At 38.4% G+C, this 17764-nt stretch overlaps 1 long non-coding RNA gene across 3 annotated transcripts in view; it reads right to left on the bottom strand.

Moving 5' to 3' along the window:
* LOC120228693 overlaps positions 1-17764 on the bottom strand; it is an 89720-nt gene that overhangs the window by 9590 nt on the left and 62366 nt on the right. For 2 of the 3 annotated variants that reach the window (XR_005527569.1, XR_005527567.1), the window contains exon 1: positions 15889-15983. The exons of the other annotated variant lie outside the window; for it this stretch is intronic. This is a non-coding gene — a long non-coding RNA (uncharacterized LOC120228693). Of the gene's footprint in view, positions 1-15888; positions 15984-17764 lie in introns of those variants that run through there. 3 annotated transcript variants of the gene reach the window in all.

Below are 17764 nucleotides of genomic sequence, written 5' to 3'. Positions count from 1 at the left end.
CCAACCTCGGAAACGCCAATTTTTTTTTCTTTTTACATCTGACTCAAACAGCTGAATTGTAACGTGCCCTAATTCCTTCTCATGAGGCTCCTCTTCATTCTAGGGGAGCAGTTTTACTGAATTGAAAAGAAGAAAAAACTCATTTAAAAATAATTTTCTCACATGCACAGTGAAAAAAAAATTTCTAATAAGGTTCATTTACATTGTTACCCGAGGCCATGGAGAGTTGTGCAAAGCACATTGCATAATCCCTCCAGGCGGTTAGTAGGTGTATTTTCCCCCTAAGTAGAGAAGAGAGCATTTTCAAAGAGATCAGGATGCCAAAAGAAAAAAAAAAGTCTTATAAAAATGCTCATAGTGATGCAATGGAGAGTTTCTCTCTGTCCTCTGTATTTGGGTTTCTATTTTTAAAACTATATTTTAAAAAAATCACTGCTGCAAATATCATAAAATGTAACAGTACTGATAAGACCTCTTATATACTGAAAAGTCCTGGCTATATGTATCCTGTAAAAAATGTTTACTTCTGAGCTCTCCCCCTTCCCATTTAAACTTAGAGGTTACCAGTATTACTCTTGAAAAAGAATGCCAGAGAATATTCTTTCCAGTGATGAAGACAAGGCCCTGATGCTGTGGCTAAATTGAGAGTTCATTCATTCAACAATTATTTTTAGCACTTGCTCAATTATTCCTCTTCACAAAAACACTCTGTAGAAAAACTGTTCTCAGTCTTTTCCAAACCAGAAAACACCATCAATACCTTAACAATCACAAAAAGGGATTCTTTCATGGGCTTGATGATTGATTAATCCATATTGAGGTCCTAGTAGAATTATGGTACGACATGACTGGTTAATTCATTTGTGCAAAAACTCAGTACATTTGAAGTCCAACATTGCAAGTTCTATCCCTATTTACACATATCAGTTTTTAAAATCTTCTTTAACAGAGTCACCACATGCACCCATAGACCTAACTTCTACTCTGACACTCCTGTCTCAGTGGCCCCAGTGGAGTTGTGAGCCAGAGCTGGAAACAGGCATCAATCCATCTATTCACAGATCCATCATGCACTTGTTGGTTGGTAGACCCACAGTGCTTTCTTATACCAAAGACAAAATTCTTGTTAGCATTAGAGTAATAAAGAAGAAGAGAAAACTGGAATTCAGAGAGACCTACTTAGTATTAAGTATTAACTTAAGTATTAACCAAAATCTCTTCACAACGTACAATTCAAAAACTACAGTACTTGCATCAACTCTTATGATTTATAATAATCCTAGGGAGGTCACAGGTAAGCATTATTATCCTGTTTTTCTGGCGAAAGATTTAAATGATCTTTCCCCACCCTAATTCACAGAGTTGGTACAAGGCAGAGCAGAAATTTGCATCCAAATCTTCTGAGTGTCAATATTAGTGTTCTTTAACCTACATCCTGATCTCTCACACTTAAAAGATAATGTCAAGTCACTCATTCCATTCATTCCATAAACATTTATTGGGCAGCCGTGAATATTCTCAATGTTGTGCTAACCAACATGATTCCATGAAAGGCAAGTAAGACCCAGTCCTTAACTCAAGGTGAATATATCAAGGACACAAAAACCCAGAGAAGACCCCCATGATTACCACAGAAGAAGCACAAAATGCAGTGGTGGTTCAGAGAAGGGAAAGATGCCAACTACGAGGAGAACATCTCAGACAAAAAGGATCAGCTCTGCTGAATCTCTAAAGGGCAAGTGAAGATGACAGAAGAAGGCTGCATCAAAAACACAGTGATAGGAAATTAAAGAGCAGATTCAGGGTCAGTGTGAGATGTTTAGAGCTGGTGAAAACATTAAGTGCTCCAAGTGAGTGTCTTGCTCACCACCAATCTCAGAACCTCCACCAACAGTGTCCACTTTCTCCTGAAGCAAAGCAAGGTTGTATCATCTCTAAATCACCCTTTTGAAGTTTCTGCTCCCTAAATATTAGTATATTTCTCCCAGAACTGAGTCCTCACAGTTGAAAATTTGTTTTGTTTTTCTTGGTGTATTTAAACGGGGTGTGTGTGAAGTATGGAATCCAGGATCATTCATGTTGTTAACTAACAGTAAACATATTAAATGTGCCAAATACATATAGAGACTTGGCAGAGTAAAGACAGAGACAAGATTATGTTTTCTCCACGTGAGGCAGAGCAGAGTAGGGACAAACACTGCCTGCCTCTTCTCTAGACAGTTTTGGCAGCTGACAGACCACCTTCAAGAATTTATATCATGGGATGAGAATAAATGCACAACCGAACCACAGAGTCACATGGTAGCTGCCATATTACAGTTGACACACCTGCTTGACTCTGCCAGGTATCGAGCCTGGGATGGAAGGGAGAGCTGATCTTGGAACCTTGACTTGGAAGTATGAGTTGGAAGTAAGGTGTGACTTTCAAAACCTGGCCGGCAGTGAGAGGACAGAGGGAGAAAGGGGGACACACAGAACAAAGAGGGCATTTCAAAGTCACTAGTGTGAGTGAAGGCCAGTGCTGAAAGGAGGCAGAAGTCCCCTGGTGATGTGACTGCTGTTTGGTCCATCTTTAGTGCCCTACATGCAGTCTTCTTTCATCCTTTCTTCCTGCTTTACCCCCTCCCTCCTCTTCTTCTTTGGATATGGTTTTTGTTCACAAAGTAGACAAGTAAGGTCCCTGGTATGGAGCCTTTCTTCAGATCAGAATCCATTGCAAATACATACATAGCATAGTTTTCAGTTCAAGGAGTTCTCTAAAAACTTCATCTCTTTCCCAGAGCAGTTTTTTCCCAGTGTGTTCCTTCAGGATGAACTTCAATGAGGTTTCATTAAAAGGGGGAAACTATTGCAAATCAACCTGAAAATCAGCATCTCATTGCCATCAGTGTGAGCTGAGGACTAAGAGCTTGTGACAGCAGACAAGATGGCCAAACTGCCGAAGCACAGATCTGAGAGGTGCAAGCTTCCAGATTGCTGACAAACCAGCCTCCTACTGTTCACCGGCCACGCCCACTATGAGGTGGCACACGTAAACACATGGGCAGAGCCCTGAGAAAATAATAACATAAGATTCATTTAGCAAGAAAGCAGCCCTTGTCCAGGACCCTCATGCCTCAGTTACCCATGTCCAGAGAGACAGAGAGAGCAAGGAAGACCATCCATTCCCCCATTCCATTCCATGTGGTGAGAGACCCTGAACGGAGTCCCTGAGCTAATGTGAAATGTGGCTAGAAATAATTGAAATTATTATTTTGATAAATAGTACTTGTAAATGTTAAAACTGGAAAGGAATGATTTATTTTAGGTTCTCTTTGGATGTGTACCCCAATTATGGTCATCATATTTAATATGATGGTAAGGGGTAGACAGGCACCCAAATCTTTGAAAAGTTTTTTTTAAACAGGAAACATATGATTTTCTTGACTCATCTCTATTTTTAAACCCCAAAGTACACATTACCCATTTGCTGCAAAGATGAATCACTGTGGACATTTCATTTTCAATGAAGTTTCATGTATCTAAAGACTAGGATTGGTTCATCTTGCAGGGATAGCACAGCAGTCACAAGCAAAATAAATACCCAGATATAAAAAGGGAAGCAAAATGTACATATAAAACTTGAAAGAGAGGTTTTACTGTTTTAGAAAAGAAAGAGGAATCTAAAAGGAGGAAAAAGAATAAAAGGAAAGGGAAAATAATTTCCTTTTCTGTCTAGACATCAGCGAGTATGCTGAGAACTTATTAAGAATTCAGTATGGCTTTGTTGCCAGAGAGAGCTGAGTTCATAACTTGGCCCTAAGACCTAATAGTTATGTGACCTTGGGCAAACAACTTCCTCTCACTGAGCTGCCCTTTCTCCATGTGAGATGGGGCAATGATATTGCTTATCCCTTTAATGTGGCTTATCTGAGACCATATTACAATACAAGCTTCATGAGAACAAGGCTTCTAGTCCATTGCTGATTCCTCAGCACCAAGAACCAGACTTGGCATATACTAATGGTGATAACTAATACTCAGCAGATATTTATATGTGCCAGATCCTGTTCTAAATGTTTTATACATTTCAACCCATGCAATCCTCACAACCCATGGGATGGGTGATATTCCTGTCCTATTTTATAGACAAGGAAACTGAAGCACTGAGAGATTAAGTAAATTACCAAGGTCACACTAAGCAGATGAGCCAGGATTGGAATGTTGCTTCTCAAGCATTATATAATAAAGAGACACTCAATAAATATTTATAGAATGAATTGATGAAATGGGATATGGAAAGCACTTGGAAATGTTCAGCCACAATGCTGGCACTCAACAGATACTAGTTGACTTTCCTTTTTGCTTTATGTTTGGAAGACAGAAAACATATTACTATGCATGATTTTTGCCTCAGAGATCTGCCATCTTGTTGAGGAAATGTGAGCAAAATGAACAACTAGAAAATCACATGGGAAAACATTTTAAACTAAATTGTTTGGCATACACCAATGATCTCAACTGGCAGCCATTTTGCTACCCCAGAACATTTGGATCCTCACAACTGGGGGGGGAGAGTGGGCACAGGGTGGGGCAGGGGGTGTGCTACTGGCATCTAGTGGATAGAAACCAGAGGTGCAGCTAAACATCCTTCAAAGCACAGAACAGGCCCTCACTCTGCCCAGATATCAAGAGTGCTGAGATTAAGAAACCCTGGTTTAGTCTACAAGGGCTACAATCATTTTAACATTAGAGAGAGAAATGCCCAGAAGCTAGAAGAGTTAGAGCAGACTTCTGGTTGATGTGGTAAGACTCTGTAGGGTAGTATGTTTTAAACAGATGTGGAATGGCTTACTGAGGGAGGAACCACAGCCTCTATCATCTTTTGACTCTGCTTCTCTGCACTAGTAAGTACACATAATGCATTTCCATTCAGCTAAATACAGAGATGAACTGGTTAATCCTCGCATTAGTCAGAAAGGTTTGGCCAGTGTTTACACTTGGGAGAATAGTGATCAAAACCAGAAATTACTAGAATTACAAGTAAATGGGTGACACTTCTAAAAACCCAATTACTAAGAAGATACTTCTTTTATTCTTTTTATTCACAGGTTTGACAAGAGGCTTAACTGGGCACAATGTGCATTCTGATACATATTTCTTCCCTACTTTGAATAAATTGCTTAGCAAGGGCTCCAGCTGGACTCTGAGATGAGATTTAGACATGCCAGATCATGTGTAATCAACAGGTAGGACTCATCACAACACTCTCCTTCCCTAGAAACCTCTTTGCATGTGTTCCCAAGGATTCTCCTTGAAGAAGGCATGTCCTAAAGGAGTTTGACCTGACCATCTTGACCAAGAAACAAAGCTTCAGTCTCTGAAAGGAGATGGTGTGCGTTAATGTCCACAATACCTTGCTATCAAATCCAGCCAAAACAAACCCCATGAGATCGTGTGTCAGTCCTAGAAGGGGATATGTAAACTCTGGGATCAGGTGCCTGGATTATATTCCAACTCTGCCACTCATTAGCTATGTAACCTTGGACAAGTTACTTAACCTCTCTGAGCCCTCATCTATGACATTTGGTTAAAAGCATATAATAATACCATGTAGACTGACAGGAGAATGAATTAACTAATTGATGTAAAAAGCTAATTTATAGTGTTTGACATATGATAAGTACTCAGTAAAGGCCAGCTAATTATTGTTGTCCAAGAAAGAGAGGTATAATAAAGATTAAATTATCTGATTATTAACATTTCTGTAAAATATTTCAGCCTGAACTGTACAGATTGAGCTTTCCTCCAATGGACAGTAACACAAAAGATAATATATGGTTCTTGCTTATCCCACCAAAGGTCATTTCTTATCTATGGTCCATGTGGGGTGTCTCAGAATCCATAAAGGGACTTCTCTGTAAGCTCATGTACTGTATCCCCCAGGAGGACTTCAAGCAATTCCTGGGGGCTTCTTTCTGAGTATTCAAACTTCTTGGTAAGTGAATGAATGCAAGAGAGCAGTGCTATTAATATGCTATCATATGATCTCACATGTTCACAGGAACTCAGATTATCAATATGATGCATAAAGTCATGGGTTTTTTTTTTCCTCAGAAACAAATCTGGAGATAGTAAATTATGTGCCCAAGGTCATACTAAAATAAGTGATGAAATTGAGATGCAAATCCCTCTGCTTTGGCTCTGAAGACCAAGTTCTTTCCATTGTTCTCTCTAGTCTAGCTGAACATGGACTGGGTTCCAGAAGTGCCTAATTCAGTTAAGACCTATATCCCCCCGATTAACAGAATAAAAAATGTGTTAATTGTTGTTGTATTCCTGAGCACTAAATGGGTAGAGATGGCATCCAAAGTAATCAGATGTATTATGCAGGATGTTTTGGTTACATGCGACAGGAACCCTACTCAAACTGGTTCAAGCATAAAAAGGAATGTATGGGCTAATAAAAATCCCTAACACTGAACTTGTTTCAGCAGGTACAGCTTGATACATGTCTTCCAAGTATGCAATCATTATTCTGTTTCTCTCTATTGCTGATTTCTGCTTTCCTCTATTTTGGCATACGCCTCAGTTAAGTCTTCACCAAGTGATGTAAAGATTTCTGTTCATACATTCATTCATCTGCCCATTCAAGAAATGTTCAGGAAGTACTAGACATAAAGGGCTACATAATCTCTATGAACAGGTGGAAACAATGGAGAAACCACTTTGAAGAAGAAAGTCTCAAGGGGAGATGATATAGTTGAAGTTTATCACATAAAGGCAGAATTATCCTTCCTCTGATTTCAGATGGTAGACTGGAGAGAAGTTACAGGAAGACTGAGATCCTAGACCTGTGTCAGCAATTTTACCATCACAAGGTAGAGAGCCTACCTGTGAATGGGGTCAACATCGTGGAAAAGAGAGAACAGAAATCAAGTTATTTGAGTTCCTGAATCCAGTCACATCAAAATCAGATCTACTCTTGGATTTTTCACTAATATGAGATTTTTTTAATCGCTTTGCTTAAATAATACATTTGGGTTGGTTGGACTGAGTTTTGTACTTGTAAATAAAAACTACTGATGAGTACAAAAACCATATGGATCCTAGTTCCTAGAAAAACCCCCGGAACATGGTAAGCACTTAAGAAATATGAATGGCATGAGTGATCAAATGGTTTAAACAACATGAACATGTAAATGATCAAACAGTCCAAACGGGGTATATATAATAAGGCACAGTCTTGGGAAAGTCTGTCCACCACAAGAAACACTCAACCAAATACCAGGAAAATCATAAATCAATGTTTCAAAGGGGTCTAAAACATTAATAAGAGATCCATAGTCAGTGAATTGTGAGGTCCTTTCCAATCCTCATATTCTGTGAGGAGTCATATAAATGATTCTGTGTTTTCAGTTCTTTTTTATATGAACTGAAAACACAGAATCATTTATATGACTCCTCACAGAATATAGGTTTGGATTTTACACTTTCTAAAGGAGAGTGGCTTGCCCCATAGGAAAGAATATCATGGTCAGATTTATCTCCATTTCATTTCCTTGATTTAAGAGAGAATTGCCATCCACTAAATAATTGGGTAAATGATGAAGAAAGACCTATTACTGACACCCATCAGAGAGTTTTGGCCCCTTTTTTGCTTCTCTTTTAATACTTTGATATATGTCATGGGTTTGTCTAAAACATTCCCTGCCTGTTATTTGTGCTTTGGGTATTTATATGCAATAAATAGCCTTAAATAGCGAGTGTGTGAATGAGAGCTACTGAGACAGATGGGCCTACAGCAAACACATTTGGCCTGTTGCAACATAGAATTTCATCTTTAAGAAACTGCTACATAACTCCTAAGATGTAGTCTGCTGCAATTCAATCCAGATAAAACGGAAAAAGTTGGCAGTGATGGATGATGGAATGATTGTTCATCTATTCAACATATGACATTTGCACCCATAGATTTATCTCCCATTTGAGGAATGTAATCAGTCCTATCACCACGTTCATCATTTGCCTTGCCCTAGTTACCTCCCGTGCACAGGTCTGCTCCCTCACTCCCAGGTATGTACGATGTTATCATCCAATATGCAAAGTGGGCTTGGCATGTTCCATAAGCTGCACATGAAAAGGAAGCATATATAGTAACTTGTTCCCTGGATGAAATCTTAACGTTGATGCTGTATTCAATTAATTTGCTGGTATCTTTTCATTATTATTATTATGGATTTAAATGTGACAAAAAACTTCGAGACTGTTGTGAATGGATATATGATAGAACTCCTTTATGAGTCTCATGGTGATTTATATAGTACCCGAGGATCTTGCCATTAACTACATTATAGAAAAAGAAGAATTATTTTATAAAATTTTTGTTTTATTTTACTTTGGCCCAGATGCACATGGCCTTACTATATAGTTCCTAGCAGATAACTATGATTTATCATGGGAAACTGTGGCATTCAGAGTGCCTATGATTAGTAAGACTGAGGATTTGATTTCCTATATCATTTTCAAACAAACTTGAACCAATCTCTTGCGAGAAAACAAACACCTTACAGGAATCTCCTATAGTATAGAAGGTGTGGGGCCAGGTGTCTCAAAAGAATGCAGATCTATCAAAGCAGTCAATAACTATGTATTGACTACCTACACCCTCAACAATTCAGCACACATAGAAGGATGTTAGAGAGAAAAATGCACACTGGTGAATAAGGAAGGCTGTATGAGTCAGAAGGAAGATGCAAAAATTAAGTAAATTTGTTTTCTGTAGATGGAGCTACTTGTTAACAGCCCGCTTCCTGAGTCCTGAGAACAAAGAGAGATTTTTATAAAAATCTGGGGAGAAAATTATCAGACAAGCACTTTGTTTTGAGTGCTCCCTATGTTCTAGGCTTGTGAGATATGAAGATGATTAAGACATTGCTGTTTCCTAAAATAAGCTCACAAAGAGGGAATGTAAAATAATACACAAACATATGATAAGCTGATTTGACAATGTTAGGGACTGTTATCTGAAGATAACATACACGAGATTAGGCTTCAAAATGGCTTTGGATTTTTCAGTGGCAGCACAGGAGAGAAGCCATTAAAATCCCCAAAATGATGGTGAATGGCAACGTTAGGATCGGTGGCTGCACCCAATGCAGAAGGCACCCAGTCCAGACAGTAGCAGGGCAGAAGGCTCCTGGCTAGTACTTCCCAGTGCTAATCATAGGGTGGTATGGGTATCAACATCAGCACCACCTGGAAACTAGTTCCAAACGAAAGTTCACCAGCCCTCCCTCAGAACGTGTGAATCTTTGAGGCTGGGTCAAGGAATCCATGTTGTAATGAGCCCTTCAAGTAATTCTGACTGTGCAAGCTTGAGAACTAATGCTCTGGGTGATTTTGTCTAGGGAGACAAAATTGTTAGAGTATCTGATGCATGTGAATAATTTATAGAGATAATTAGACAATTGCTAAAGAGGTTGAGGATGAATTAGAGATAAGTGCAATGTAAAGGAAATTAAGAAAAGGGTAACAAAAAGAAATTCTTAAATCCAGGGAAAACAAAATGTTATACAACAAAGATTAAGTAACCATGGTTCACTGTGTAATTCAGATGTGAATCACACACATATCCATAATCATGTAAACAGTGAATAATGGTGTAAACAAAATTAGAATGTAACCATCCTGGGAGGCAGGGTGGGCGACCAGAAGGGTGCTTATGTGGTGGGAGCTGGGTGGAGGAAAAACATGGAATCTCTATTGTCCATGATAGAAAGTCTATTCACAGCACCTGAAATTAAAACAACAATTAAGAAGAATATAGACCCATGTTATTTAGAGATTTCAAAGTTAATACTAGAAGAATCAGCTGAAGGAGAGGAAAACAATTGGTTCTTAGACAGGGGAATAGAGGAGCAGAAGGCTTTTCATTAGTATATCCTGCAGAATAAGTTGACTTTTTATAGTCTGTGCATGTTTAACTTGGATAAAAAGTAAATTCAAAACAAAATTAAACATTACTTCTCCTATTGAAAGACACTCTCCCAGTTCTTTGATAATCATGATCTCTATAAACTCTTAAAGCCCTTATATACCCCAGGGTCTGTACATTTATAGACCTACACACAAGTTTTCTTAAATAAAATTTCATTAGAACTTAGCCAGGGTCATTATTTTACATATTATCTATAGATTTTTTTTTCATGCTACAACAGCAAACTTAAGTAACTGTAATAGACAGTATACCCTGCAATGCTTAAAATATTTCTCTATCTCCTTGTATAGAAAAAGGTTGCTAATCCCTGATCTAGTCTACCCATTTAACACCTAAGACAATACTTGTTTTCTCTACCAGGTTTTTTCTCTACCAGATATTATTCAATTCTTAAAACAAACATGCTAGTTAGGCAGCATCAAATCACCAATGGAATAAAGGCTCCAAAAATTTAGAAAAACTGACCAAGGTCAAATTGCGAATGGGTGGTGGAGCTAGGTTTCAAGCTGAGCTCTGTCTGAAACCAAAACTCATATTCTTTCCACCAGCACTGTAGCTGGTGTCTAATCAGCTTTTCATGTTAGCATAGCTTGCTCTTCCTAGATGTGAGGTCTATTTAGGGCAAGAACCATGTCTTAATCATCTGCATATCTCCTGTGCCTGGAACACAGAAAGCACTCAGAACAAAATTCTGGATTAATTATAACAAAGATGAAGGCAAAAGAACCATTCATAATTCTCAAAGCAAATTCCATGTATTGAATGCAACTGTAGTGATACTGATTGTTCTATTTTCTAGAGGACTAAAATATGCCCTGAGCTGCTTTTTAGTTGAAGCTTTCTTAGTAAATAAAGCATTATTGTCTGGAAGAAATCACACATGAAGGTATCAATGATGCCCATTCATCTTCTTGTGGTAAAGCTCAGGTTTCCTGTTTTGTGTTTGTCTCAATCTAGACTGGAAGCTCTCAGAGGCAGAGGTTTCATGTTTATAAGCGCAGGAAATTCTGGGCACCTGTGTTGTTCCATTAGTAATTGCTAAAAATAAATGAGTAATAATGCATTGTTGGTGTGAGGTTTGCTTCATGTCCTGAAATGTATTCTGAAAACACTGATTATGAACTTTCTTTAACCAATTGAATCTTCCAAAAGCAGAAACCTGGTGAGAATTACTCACGGGAAAATGACATTATTGTTTTGATTGGAGAGTGTCTTATGACTGATATATAACTAGCTATGTACACTGTCAACACTGACTTGAGTAAAAGCAATGCTGTCTTTCTTTAAAGTGAATAGGATTATTGAAAAGAAGAATTCATGGCTTGGAAAGAAGCATAGAGTACATCTATTCTCCCCATCTACCCCCATTACAACATTTCCTAGCCTCTCTCCAGCTTGTACTTGAATACATTGCCAAAAGAGAAATCTCCTACCTGCCCAGGTAGTTTATTCTTACTTCACTTCATTTGTTCGTTCATTCAAACATTCTAAAATACCTCTTTGACATTAGAATAGGTTTAGGGTCTGTTATGTTATTTGCTTATGTAAGGTTGAAAACTGAGTCCTTAAACCTTCCATCAATAAAAACTAATATTTGCCCCTAATGAACTAATGAAATCTAAGGACCTTCAATCTTACTCAAGTAACTGCTTCTAAACCATATTCCTCCCATCCTATACTTATGAGGTTGGTTTTAGGAACCCACATTCATTGTATTTAAATATATTTAACTTCACTTTGTTATATTAACTCTAGTTAATTTTAAAAAAATAGATTCTGCGCTATAGAGATGATAGTGTTTCTGCTCTTCAGGAACTCAGAGTCTAGTGGTAATGGTGGATAATTTAAGAAAAAAAAATTTTAAATCAGGATAACTGCTGTAATTGGTATAAATAAAAGGTACACTGATAACATACATAAGGGATAAGCTTTTGCTATTGCTATTGTTATTATTGTAGAAATCAGTAAGGGAGGAAAATAAAAAGAGAAGACTTACTCTTCAAAAGAGGTGATATTTAACGTGTGCCTTGAAGATTAGTAGAAATTATCCAGGCTAAGAACAGATAAAGAACATTATAGAATATTCTGTTCAACATATTATCCACTAGCACATGTGACTATTGAGCACAGGAAATTCATCCTGTCCAAGTTGAGATGGGTTCTAAATATAAATTGTAAAGATTTAATAACAAAAGAATGTAAAATATCGCATTCATAATTTTTATATTGGTTCTATGTTGAAATCATATTTTGGATATATTTGGAATAAGGTATATTATTTAAATTAATTTTTAAACTACATTTTTAAATCTTTTTAAAACCTTTTTTAACATTTATTCATTTTTTGAGAGACAGGGAGAGAGAGAGACAGAGTATGAGCAGGAGAGGGACAGAGAGACTGAGAGACACAGAATCCTAAGCAGGCTCCAGGCTCTGAGCTTTCAGCACAGAGTCCAATGTAGGGCTCAAACTCACAAAATGACCTGAGCCAAAGTCAGAGGCTCAACCAACTGAGCCACCCAGGTGCCCCAAGTTTTTAAATCTTTTTAACATAGCTACCAGAAAATTTGAAATTACTTATGCAGGTCACATTATATTTCTTTCGGATAGTATTGCTCTAAAATGTAAATAGGCAGAGAGATATAAATGAGAAATTTGGAGAAGTGGGACTTTCTTGATCCTAATTCTGAATTCAGTTATTCACTGAATTTATCAGCCAATTTGATTGAATATACAGATTATACTTTCAAATATATAATTTATTTTTTTTAAGGAATGTTAAAGACATTTTAATTTTTTTTTTTTACAAATAGTTTATTGTCAAATTATTTTCCACATAACACTCAGTGCTCATCCCCACAAGTGCCCTCCTCCATGCCCATCCCCCCTCCCTCCCACATCCATCAGTCCTCAGTTTTTGTCAGCATTCAAGAGTCTCTCATGGTTTGCCTCTCTCCTTTTCCCCCACCATTTCCGCCCTTCTTCTCCCCCTTGTTCCTCCGTCAAGTTCCTCCTAATCCTCCTATACGTGCAAACATATGATATTTGTCCTTCTCTGCCTGACTTATTTCGCTCAGCCTAACACCCTCAAGGTCCATCCATGGTGCTACACATGGCCAGATTTCATTGTTTCTCATTGCCATGTAGCATTCCATGGTATAGATAAACCACATCTTCTTGATCCATTCATCTGTTGATGGACACTTAGGCTCTTTCCATGTTTTAGCTATTGTGGAGAGTGCTGCTATGAACATTGGGGTACATGTGCTCCTATGCCTCAGCATTTCTGTATCCCTTGGGTAAATTCCTAGCAGTGCTATTGCTGGGTCATAGGGGAGTTCTATTGTTAGTTTCCTGAGGAACCTCCACACTGTTTTCCAGAGGGGCTGTACCAGTTTACATTCCCACCAACAGTGTAGGAGGGTGCCCGTTTCTCCACATCCTCGCCAGCATCTAGAGTTCTCTGATTTGCTCATCAAATATATAATTTAGAAACTTTTTGATACTACCGAGTCTTAAAACCTGCCACTGATTACCTTCTTAAGATTGACCTCAATCTGTCTTCCAGATTATTTTTAAGTCCACCTAAGTATACTGTTATTCAACGAATCTCTCTCCGTATTGCTCACAAAATTTTCTCTCCAAAACAGGAATCACTTCCAACACCTATCAGCCTTTCTGACAAATGATGTTTCAGCATGTTCCACTGCTTCTCAGAAGATCCCTCATGAGACCACAGCCCAGGTACCCACAGGGATGATCAACCTGGTAGGACAGTCTTAGATTGGTTTCCTTTCCTTCTTTCCTTCCCCACATCAATCAACTCATCCCCCAACTTCCTTCTGAGGAACCACTTCCCAAAAGAAATCAATTACATATAAGCCTTTTTTAATCCAGCTCTGCTTTTTTGATAACTCAGGCTAAAATCATTGTTATGAGGAACGGCTCTGGAAAGTTAGACATCAAGATAGAATTCAGAAATTGGGTATCAAAGGAAGAAATGGGACTTCACTCCCTGGGCAGAGAGCAATAGGGCCTCTTTGACAGTGACCTGTGGCATGCAGTAGCATCAATACTATAAGATGTTCACCAGTGAAGAGGTGTAGAAGGTAGAACACTGACTTACATGGTATCATCGGCACTGGAATGGAATGAGTCATAACTGAATTGAAGCTAAATTTATCTGCCTGGTCCCTGGGTACATAATTGGAATGAATATCCTTAACACCTGGCAGTATCCTCAAGATGGTTCCCTGACCTCTGGAGTGGAGCTATTATGATATGAAAAACCAAGAAAAGCTATTTGTCAGGTGACTCAAAAGGCTGTCAGGGCTGAGCATGAGCAAGAGCAAGAGAGGTCCAAGCTATCATGAAAATTATCTTGCCACTGAAGACATTTCACCCAGAAAACTGCTGGGCTAGTGGCATATATAGGAGATCAGGATGCTGTACAGAATCTCTGACAAGCCTAATGCAAGTGTCATCAGACCTCAAGGGTTCTGCCACGAGGCCATACCATCAGCAGTAACAAAATGCTTGCTATTTAAAAAGCAGATCCTGAGATTTTTCTAGACTGTAGTGGGGACTAAGTATCTGACCTTTAGCTACTATATGATTATGTAAGTGGAGCTGGTATCAGGAACTGGATATCATCAGATCTAATGAGTCTTAAATTCAGGTGGGCACAGCAGGAGTCCATTGCATGATGGGATAGGATATGAACATATACAAAAAGTGCAAGGTACATAAACAGGTAATCTATATTCCCATGTCACCGACTTGCATTGCAGTGAAAACTGTCCCTTAGTTTAAACCTATAGGCTTATGGGTGATTCCCTAAAACTAGCTAACCCAGGAAGAACAAAAACTCAGGCCTGGATCACAGTTTATTAATCTTGAACTAAACCAGACTGTCATTGCACTACAACAATCTTTAGGGTGGCCTTGGAAGACAGAAATGAAAGAAAATCCTTTCAGCTAGAAGAGTTGCAAGTAGTTTGTTGGTTGGCCCACTTTTAGGACAGATCAGTGGCTTAACATGTAAAGATACATAAGAATTTAGGGCAATGACAAATCACTTAGCAAATCTGTAAGGGACCTGTAAAGAATAAGATTTGATCATTTGTGAGGCAAGGAAATGTGGGGAAGAAGTATGTGGATGAAACTATATTAAAGGGCACATAGAATGAGGATATTTTTGTCTTCTGAAAATGACCACTATAGAATAGTGGTCCACTATAAAGGAACACTCAATAACCAGAACACCCATGGAAGTCAGAGGACCTCTTCCTACTTCGACTCCAGTGTTAATGCAACCAGTCCATGAACAGAATATCCATGGGGGAAAGAATGGATACTATATCTATACTATATGGAGACTATATCTGGAACCAAAAATCTGTACCAAAACGAATATAGGTACTGCTGTTGAAGAATGCTCAACAGCTCAATATGGCAGCCTCCCTAAAGGAGATTAGCAAGGCAGTTGGTAGAACATTGATTATCCCAGATTCATTCCAGAGGGGATGACAATTCATACTTATTAGAATTTACATGTATTCTATTTGTAAGTTTACTTACACTGCAAAGTGATTCTGGCAACCTAACTGCCTGAGGGCTTACGGAATACTTGGTTTGCCAACTCAGGATCTCTCATAACATAAGAACAAGGGACAAAAGTCATGCTTACAGTTTACCACTACAACCAGAAAGAAGGCAACTTAATACAAAGATAAACAACCTATAAAAATTTCAGCTTAAGGGCCACACAACTTATGAATCTGAGGCACTGTCCTATAGGATGCAGAGTAGGAACCAAACAATCAGGCCACAACATCGTGCTGCATTCCAGGAGTGATAAACTATGGGCATGAGAACCAATGAGTAGAAGCGGGATTGCTTTCACTCACCTTCACTTCCATGGCTTCATTTGCAGAATGGTTCTATTGGACTCTGTGGGTTCTATTGGTTCCATAGGTTCTATTCTTTAGAAGTCCAAATTCCCAGTGGGAAATCCTTTCAACAGAGAAAAATGCAGAAGTTTCATCTAACCTGATGTTATGAGAACCCTCTGTTCTCATTTTGGGCTCATAATGTAGGTAGACAGCTGATTAAAAAAAAAAAAGGAGCTATTTGTGTGGGCAAGATGATTGTCCTTCATTACCATGGGGAGCTAAATTTGCTGCTATCCATTTGGGACAGGAAAGAGTGTGCTCAGAACCGAGAGAATTCAATGGTGTGTCCTTATCCATGGTCAGTAGCAACCATAAATGGACAATTGCAGCAACTATAAATGAATATAAATAAACTGCTGGCACTAGGAATTATTGGGCCCTTCATTAAATGCATCATTAAATTCAAGATATGAAGGCCAAAAAATGAATATCATACATGTAATAAAATCAGAGACCAAACAAGGAAAAGATATGGATAGTTATATTAAGAAAAAGGTTTATTTGGATAAAAACCTTTATTTGGATGAAAACCTCCTCCAAATTAGACAAGAACAGTAAGTTATTGGTAAAAAATATGATCTTAGGAGGGTCATGGGAGTTTTCCCATTTCAACTCTGAAAAGAGGCAATGTTTTAGAGCTGTATGTGAAATCTGATGTCCCCAATCTCTGCAGCTTCTGGGATTAGCCCTTCCTTTGACACCCAAAAACATGACTAGGGCTCCCATCACTCATATGACAAGAAGACTAACGTAATCTTTCAAGTGTCTGAGAATTTCAGGGAGGTATAAACAGAAAGCGCACAGCTTACATTTCTCTAACTTCTCCTTCCAAATTTTGCTTCCTAACTAATCTCCATTTTCTGTTTTGAGTCCTTTCTTTGCCATCCTCTTTTCTGTCCCATATCACAAATTTTGTGGGTAAACTTTTCTTTCATTCCTTAAAAAGTCTACATCATCACAACACTAAGCTGTTAGTGAATAACTTTTATTCAAGGTTTAAAAATGTCTCTGGGTGGCTAAGTCGGTTGAGTATCTGACTTCAGCCAAGTCATGATCTCACGGTTCGTGAGTTCAAGCCTTGCATAGGACTCTGTGCTGTCAGTGTGGAGCCCACTTTGGATCTTCTTTCTTGCTTTCCCTCTCTGCCCCTCCTCTGCTCTCTCTCTCTCTCAAAAATAAACATTTTTTTAAAATGTCCAATTGTAGTGCAGCGCAGTGTAGATGACCAAAGGACCTCTTAAAGTGTTTTGGTCACTCAGCAAGAAAAACCATTGGTAGTGACCATTCACCTAGGCTCCAGCTTGCTGCCACTTTGCTAATTTTTCCAGGTGAGCCATTTTTCCCAATGAGATCTACCAATCATCAAAGAACATTATCCTAAGAAGATGAAAGTAGTTAACAGCAAATATTTAGAGTCTTACAAAAATATCTCTACTTACCTCCTTACATGTTTGCCATTACTGTGAGAAGGAATAGAGAGGGCTAGAATTGACCCAGTTAAGGCAGGTCTAAAGTAGAGACCACACCCAACCTGCAGATGAATTGCATGCCCAGCCTAGATTATCCTGAATCAGTTGATACCCAGCTGACCCAGCTTAACAATAGTAATAAATTCTTGATATCTTAAGCCAATGAGTTTGTTACACTATTAAAACTAACTGACAGAGATCACAATGCTTTGAAACTTGAAATCAATTACAGGAAGAAGTCTGGAAAACCGCCAAAAACATGGAGGTTAAAGAACACCCTTCTAAAGAATGAATGGGCCAATCAGGCAATTAGAGAGGAAATTAAAAAATATATGGAAACAAATGAAAATGAAAACACAACA

The sequence above is a fragment of the Hyaena hyaena genome, unplaced genomic scaffold (assembly GCF_003009895.1).
Source record: "Hyaena hyaena isolate Hyena2069 unplaced genomic scaffold, ASM300989v1 scaffold_26, whole genome shotgun sequence".
NCBI lineage: Eukaryota > Metazoa > Chordata > Mammalia > Carnivora > Hyaenidae > Hyaena > Hyaena hyaena.
The sequence above is the reverse complement of the archived record's forward strand: the minus strand, read 5'-3'. Positions and strand labels throughout refer to the sequence as shown.